This window comes from Pinus tabuliformis, chromosome 6, assembly GCF_031772625.1.
Source record: "Pinus tabuliformis cultivar Carrire ecotype Pingquan chromosome 6, CPIR1, whole genome shotgun sequence".
NCBI lineage: Eukaryota > Viridiplantae > Streptophyta > Pinopsida > Pinales > Pinaceae > Pinus > Pinus tabuliformis.
In genome coordinates this window covers 718,755,728-718,764,319 of record NC_142292.1, presented here as the reverse complement: position 1 = coordinate 718,764,319, position 8,592 = coordinate 718,755,728, and positions in this window count along the sequence as shown.

The window sequence follows — 8,592 nt, the reverse complement described above, 5'->3', positions numbered from 1 at the left end:
TTTTTGAGTGTGTATAGTAAAAGTGCCCTAGGGATTTTTCAAGCGGATTCGTTTATCCATTCAAAAGAAAAAATTTTAAGCAACTTAAAATTACAATTTGATAAAGAATTGTATAGTTGAATTATAGTGAAAGGTGATAAAAAGTTGAAATTTTAGACTCCCCTCAAACAAATAGTGCATTCAAAAGAGTCTATCTTTTGACCTCCATTTATGCATTCAAAAATGCATTTTTCAAGCAACCTAAAATTACTATCTCATAAAGAATTTTATGGCTAGATTCTAGTGAAAGATGATATTAAAGAAAACTTTAATATTCCCCTTTCTATAAAAAGCCTACTTTTGACCCATTTTTTGTAACAAGTATAATGCCCAAAAAAAATTGTGTTTAATTAACCACCATGCATGCTTATAACACAGATTATCTCTTACTTCACATATGAAATATATTAAGGTTCAAACCTCGCATGTGTTATATCGATAATGAGTTATATTAGCAAACTTTAACAGTTAATGGATTTGGTTAATTACTCAAGGTGAGATTATCTATGAGTCCAATATGAACCCATAGAAATAGGATTAATCCCGTGACACGTACTTAATATCTCACCCCAATTTGAACATTCAAAACATATCTTGCATTAAAGTATTATGTAACATGTTCTTCAAATGGACCACTTATCCCAGATTCTTGGAACCATACCCATTGTCCATCTGTCTGGTGAGCTCCAGTATTGTAGCAATAATGCTACAACTCCTGGGGCTTCCTGTCTCTTAATTTTATCAACCCGGTAGTTCGTACAAACTTGGAAGCGACGGTGCTGTATGCACAAGTACTAGCCCTTGTCGCAGCTGTCACTTGGTCAGTTGGCACAAGTCCGCTAGGGCTTAAGCCAAATTCTATAGGCTCACAGAAGAAGCTTTATCAATGATGGATGAAAGTTAACTTCAAAGAAAGGCTACTCTACTTGACAAACTGAATCAAAAGCAACTTAAAGCATGTAAATCTATGAAACCCTAATTTAACTAGTCTATACTCTATAATGCAAAGAATGTGGGTGCAACTCTTATGAATGCTGTCATTGCCTCTAACAAGTATGAATACATGGGTCTAAGCTACTGGCATCATGAGAAATGTGTTTTTGTGTTTTTCCTTTAAGTGTGTGGAGTGATTGTGACCTTGGCCTAACTAGGGTTTGATTGTGCAGGTGGGATGGAGATGGAAGGAAAGTGTGGGACAGGTTGGGGAGGCTTGGAGAGGTTCCTAAGGATCCTCAGCACCCATCCACAGAGGTCCCTCACGTTCAAAAGCTCGGCAACGAAGTGAATGGCCTCCTACAGGAAGGCTGCTGGGAATTCTACAGGATACTCTGTTTTCTACAGGATGGCTGTGCACGTCTACAGGATGGTTGGTCGTGGAGATTTTAGGAGTGGATGGAGTGTTGGAGTGGTGTGGGAGGCTAAGGGAGATGGAGATGGACCTAATGATGTCTTAGGAAATGGCAAGTGAGACGAAGGAAGGGTGCATGCAATGGGTTGATGTTTTGGAAGGGTGAAATCAACGAGAGTGAAGGAAATGGAGCGGTACGTGGAATGAGAGAGTTGGAGGGCAAGTGAGTGAGGTAGAGGATGAATAGAACTTGCAGGTGGATGGAGAAAACGACGAAGGAAGTGGCTTGAGAAAGAGCAGCGTAAATGAAACAAATGACCTGTGCATCAAAACAAGAGATTCATTAACCTATTATGCCATGAAACCTACAAATCCGAAATGGAAAACAAGAAATGAAACTAATGCGTGAGAGTGCAGTATGGATCAATGTCGAGAATATATGAATGGATTTTCAATAAAAACGTTCATGTGGCAACTTGCGTGGAGATGAAACGACTGTTGTTCTTTTTGGTGGCTGATCATGGTCTACACCCCAATCCCAACGGTGAGATGGCAGTGAGCCTTTTGCAACCTGTTTTTGATGGAGCTCCAAGAGATTTATTCTACCAACCTATCAAACTCGAATACTGAAAGCAAAGCATCATACCAGTCCTATCTATGCTAATGAAAACAACTAAACCAACAAGCTGGAAATCCGAATTGCATAGGAAACTAAACAAACTCAAGTGCTGGAACTAATGGTAAATGCATTACAACACGGAGGAGGACTATGGCTCTCAGGTTGGGCCCTCACCTGAGAGCTATAGCTCCTTGAGAAAACTCAGAACTAGCTCAAAAGTGGCCTTCTTTATTCATAATCTGATAACATGCCAAATTGGCTTACAAAAGAGAACGAAACTTGAGCTGTGCTCCAAAATTACAATAGTAATACAAGAGTTTCCACAACCTAACCAAGGCTAAGGCTTCTATACTTATACAAAACGATGCTCCAACAGATATCCATGATTCTAGGAGCTCGGCTGTTCAATCTATAGTTTAACTGCTGATCCTGTAGGATGGTCATAAATGCTGTTTCCTGTAGAGCAGTTTTGAACTGCTGTTCCTGTAGAACAGCTGGCCGTGTATTAAGCTCGGAGGGAGGCTGAAGTGGGCTCGGAGTTCTTGGTGAGGATCACGAGGAATGTCCCCCAAAACCGTGGACAACCTCTCCTTATGTCAGCAATGCCAACTCGTTGTCTCCTTGCCACCTTTTCGTTGTCTTTTGCTCCCTTTTAATGCCAAAACCTGGAATCACAATGCATTAGCTACGTGGATAAAGTGCCTATCCTTTCTCCTACAAACAACATGAATAAACTAAGAAGTGTATGCATAAACAATAAAAATGAATGGTTTGAGCAAGCAAAATAGGCCAAAAATGAGCCCAAATTGTACCAAAATTGGGGCTCATCATCACCCCCCAGCTGAACCATTTGCTCATCCTTGAGCAACCTTGCCCCTGCTCCTTGTCCTTGGCCGAGGACTCGAGACCGGAACAGGCTGTTTCTTTTCTGCTTTTGATGGTCCTGCCTTTTCTGCCCCTGATGGTGATGAGGGTGATGCTTCCTTCCCTTTTTCTCTTTTTTCTACGGTGGATTGATCCTTTTGCTTGCTTGCGAGTGCTGGATAGGTAATTGGGCTGACGTGGCTTTCCCCGACTCTGTCTCTTCTGCCTTTTGACCTTAATTCTCTTGCTGACAGGATGGGGGAGTCAGCTTTGTCTTTATCCTCTTCTTTCTCAGCCACCTCTTCCTTGTCTTCAGTGCTGGAGGAGCCACTCTCTTCGATCAGCATTTTAATGTCTCCATTTCGTGTCAGATTCCTAAACGACTCCCAGGAGAGGGGAACTCTATATGAGTGCAAGGCATCTTCCACAAGCAATTTTATTAACCCATGATGGGCTATCTGATCAGGGATGCCCTGTCTTAGTTTGGTAGCACACTCCATGAGGGACTGTAGAAGATAATAAGGGATGCTTAGTTTTTGGTCTACAGGATCGTCAATTCCGTGCCTTAATTCAGTGAGGAGCCGGAAATGATATGCATATACTATACTGAACCGGCCTTCACACGTAATATACTTCATTATTTGCAAATTGACTTCATTCCACGGTGGTGTTAGGCTCGTCCTTCTTACCCCATTTTTATCCTCCGAGAATTCTTCCTCAGGTGTGAAGAAATCCTTCTTTGCTTGCTGGCTCATCTTCCGCTCGTCTTTGTCCCACGGCAGACCCATGGGCAACTCTGTAATCCGACTGATATGCTCGGGGGTGAGTTTGAGGCTGAGACCTCTGAAGGTTACCGTGGCCAACGTCTGTGATTTAGGCTGCAGAGCCTGCAAAAATTCCTCGGCTACTTCCTCATCGTAGCCCTGTAGTTTATCACAGAAAGGCATCCATTGTGCTCTAGTGAAGAGCTCAACCACTGCCGGGTTTCTCCTTAATGCATTTGAATTAGTGGGCTCTCACCTGATAAACCCGCCAGGCATGATGAACACATTGTTTGTACCAGAGGTGGTGGATACACAGGAAATTCGGTCTTAAAGACAGAACATGCAATGAATTTTCAGACCACAGTGTGATTATACAGCTATCCTGTAGGAGCGATAGTATAGGCACGACAAACCAAAATTTTTTATGACCACACTGTGACTAATTGCCTTGCCACCTTTTAAAAAACCAATTGCGGAAGGAGTTGCAGGGTTACCTCTTTTCTGCCACCTTTTTTTTACGTGAAGACTTCACCTTCCTGTAGAGCCGCGTGCCTGTAGAAACTGCTTCCTGTAGGACGGCGTTCCTGTAGAAACTGTTCCTGTAGGAGCAGTGTGCAGGCTTCGGGAAGAGCTTTTAGCTGGCTGGCGGTCGAGAGGTGCTTTACTAGCGTTCAGGTAGCCGAGAGCTCGGCGTGTCAACATGCAGAGGTAAGCATAGGATCTACTCGAGTTTTGAAGTGAGGTTGATGGAGATACACGCTTAATCGAGCCGATTAGATTTTGAATCGGCGCAGCTCGTGGCGCGGGGGTGAGCTGTCCCCGCCGGACCGTTGGGTGACGTCACCCCTCATCCGCCTACACATTCGTTTGTTGCCGCATTCATTCCCACAGATCTGCCGCCGCCCTTTTCGGTTAAACTTCACTTCTCGGTTGACAGGACTGATCTTCACGTGCTTGCTGCGTGTGTCTCTCGTCGTGGCTGCCACCTCGTCCTCTAACTATCCCTTTACTAACCGACGTGGCCCATCACTGGCCTTTAGGCCGCTCAACCATTCACCTTTATGCCATGCAAAACAAATCGAAGTAATAATCATGCAGTTTGATGGAGAGAAGGATTAGAACACTTACCTGCGCGCGGCTGCACATGATTTCTAGATTTTTTTAGCGATGGATCCACCTGCCGCATGTGGCTGCACATTCCTGTAGGCTCGTGGTTACAGGATGCTGGCGATGGAGTGGATGGATCTGCGTTCATGCGCCCGTGTTTGATCTCAGATGGCGGTGCTGTGAACGGTCTTCACTTGAGCAGGTCGAACTGTTACAGGATCCCCGCGAGGGGTCTTGTCACCGTTCTTTCTTCTCGGGTGTATGCTGCATGCTGGCGGTTCTGGCTTCTCGATCATGATCCCAGCGCTTCTGATGTATCAACATGGATGTGGTATGGTTCTCGGTGCTTAGTTTCTCTTTGACAGGTGCTTTCTCACGAGAACTGATTACTTTGGTGTGCTGCTGCAGGGATCTGGGTTGCATGGCGACGAGGGTGGTGGAGGACGATAATGGCAATGTTCAGGGGTGCCATCATTGACATGCATGCATTCAATCCACTCCTCAGTCGCTAGATCTTCATTTGAAACTCATTTCGGCCATCGTAACCTTCTACAGGAAGTTTCCTGTAGAACACAGAGCTTCCTGTAGAAATTTGGCACTTTCCTGTAGAAGATCCACGTCTTCCTGTAGGAAGACTGTCTGTTCCTGTAGAAAAATTGTATCCTCCTGTAGAAGATCCAAAGCATGATAATAACTGCACATACCTTAAAAACATTGCTGTTCTTAGAGGAGGTGCTGATGACATCCTTTGCTAGCATGATGAAGGCCCCTGGCTTGGAGTGGAGAGGCTTCTTCTCCTCCATAGAACATCTGCATGCAAACCTTTTTATTGTGCTGATTGTTTTTTTCTCTTTTTTTTTTTTTCTTTTTTTTTTTTTTTTAGAAAGACAATAGGAGCGCCTCGATGAGGTTTTCACCCCCACTACCTGCCTTGGGTGCCTCAGAGAGGTTTTCACCCAAGGATCTTTATTTTCCTCTTTTTTCTTGAAAGACAATAGGAGCGCCTCAATGAGGTTTTCACCCCTACTGCCTGCCTTGGGCGCCTCAGAGAGGTTTTCACCCAAGGATCTTTATTTTTTCCCCTTTTTTTTTTTTTTTTTTTTTGTGTGTTTTAGATCCTTCAGGGTATGCCCAAAGTGGATGCAGAACCCTTCTCTATGACCAAAACAGATTTCTCCATAGTGCTGATAAACTCTTGTCTTGAGAGAGGTCTTCTATAGATCTTCAATCGGTGCCCATTTACAAGCACGGGAATGGATTCCTCATCAATGGTTCGAATGAGGACAGATCCATTGTCATGGCACTGTTCCACCACATATGGTCCTAGCCATCTGGTTCTCAACTTCCCCTTGAAATCTTTGAATCTGGAATCATACAACAAAGCCCAATCTCCCGGCTGAAATTGCTTGTCATGGAGATGTTGGTCATGCCACACCTTCCTCTGAAGTTGAACCACCTCTGAGTGAAGGAGGGCCTGCATGCGGTGTTCATCCAGTCCATTCAGCTGCAATAGCCTTTCTTGCTGTGCATGGCTGAGATCTAGGTCCAGCTGAGCTGCCAACCTCAAAGTGTTATACTCAAATTCAATGGACAGCAAAGCTTTCTTCCCATAGACCAGCTCATAAGGTGTGAAACCGGTGGTGGTCTTCCAAGTGGTGTTGTAAGCCCATGTGGCTTCAACTAGGCGATCTGCCCAGTCTTTTCTGCTGCTGTCTACCACTTTGGTCAAGATCCCTTCTAGAGCTCTATTGGTGACTTCCACCTGCCCATTGGCTTGAGGATGATAAGGAGTGGAAGTCCTATGCTTGATCTTGTGATGAGCCAATAGATCTTCAACCAAGTTAGAGGTGAACTGGCTCCCTTGATCGGTCACCAGCTCTCTTGGGTAGCCAAACTTGTAGAAGATGTTCTCTCTTAAGAACTCAACCACCTTTTCTTCAGTTGCTGCTTTGATTGCTTTAGTCTCTGCCCACTTTGTCAAGTAGTCAGTACACACTATGATGTAGGATCTTTGCCTCGAAGAGGGATTGATTGGGCCCACAAAGTCCATGCCCCACTTCTCAAATGGCTCGAGAGTCACTTGAGGTTGGAGAGGCATCTCATCCCTTTGGGTCGGTTTCCCCATTCTTTGGCATTGGTCACACTGGCTAACATATCTTCTGACATCTTGATGAAGTGTGGGCCAATAGTAGCCTGCCTGCAGGATCTTGAAGGCAGTTCTCTTTGCCGCAAAATGTCCTCCCCAAGGCCCATCATGACAGGTGAGGAGAATGTCAAAGACTTCCTCCTCCCTTACACAACGCCTTAAGATCTGATCGGGGCCAAGCTTGAACAGGTTGCCCCCAATCCATGTAAATGAGGCACTCTTTCTGATGATTTTGCTCTTCTCTTTTGAAGAGAGGTGCGGAGGAAACTGAGCTGAAACGAGGTAGTTTGCTATGTCAGCAAACCATGGAGAGAGTACTGAGATAGCAAACAGATGCTCATCAGGCATCTGGTCATCCACCGTCCCATCTTCATCTGCAGACAAATCCAATCTAGACAAGAAGTCAGCAACAACATTTTCTTTTCCTGGTTTATCAACAATGGTTAGATCAAACTGCTGCAATAAAAGTAACCATCTAATAATATGAGCATTCACATCTGGTTTATTCATCAAGTATCTAATAGCAGCATGGTCAGTATGTACAAAAGTCTGGTAACCAGTAATGTAATGTCGGAACTTGTTCAGTGCATGAACCACAGCTAAGAATTCCTTCTCGGTTACAGTGTAATTCAGCTCTGCTTTGGACAAGTTTTTGCTAACGAAGTAAATGGCATATGGAAGTTTTTGCTCAACTTGTCCTAAGGCTGCACCTATGGCTTTGTTCGAGGCATCAGTGTGGATGTGGAAAGGTAGGGCCCAGTTTGGACCTCTTAGGATTGGAGCTGACACTAACTTGTCTTTTAATTCATTCAAACTCTTCTGACAATCGTCAGTCCAATTAAACTCCACATCTTTTGCCAACAAACCAAACAACGGTGAGGCTAACTTGCTGAAGTCTTTAATGAACCTCCGGTAGTATCCTGCTAATCCCAAGAAACTCCGGACATCCCTCACTTTTTGAGGAGGTGGAACCCTCTTGATGAGAGCAATTTTGTTAGGATCCACCTGCAATCCTTGAGAAGAAATGGTATGGCCTAGCACTGTCCCTTCAGTCATTAGGAATTCACATTTCTCAGGGCTAAGGGACAAGTTCATCTCGATGCCCTTGGTTAGGACCTTTCCCAAGTTGGACAATGCTTCCTGGAAGTTGGCCCCATAAGGGCTAAAGTCATCCATGTAGATTTCCACTGCATCATGGACCAACTCCGAGAAGATGCTCAAGACAGCTCTCTGAAAAGTAGCAGGAGCATTGCATAGCCCAAAGGGAAGGACTCGGTAGGCAAAGGTACCCCAAGGACAAGTGAAGGTGGTCTTATCTTGGTCTTCCGGGCTGATTTGGATTTGATTGTACCCGCTGAACCCATCCAGGAAAGAGAAGAACTTCTTTCCGGCCAGTCCATCCAACACTTGATCTATGAAGGGTAGAGGGAAATGGTCCTTCTTGGTAGCTTTGTTCAGCTCCCGGTAATCTACACAGATCCTCCACTTCCCATTCTTCTTGGGAACCAACACCAGAGGGGACACCCATTCACTATCTGAGATGGGGTAAATGAATCCGGCGTCGAACAGTTTTTGCAATTCTTCCTTGACAATGTCCTTAAGGGCTGGATTCATTCTCCTCTGGGGTTGCCTAACTGGTTTACAATCCTCTTTGATGTATATATGATGGGTACAGACCGAGGGGTGGACTCCTTTCATCTCCTTA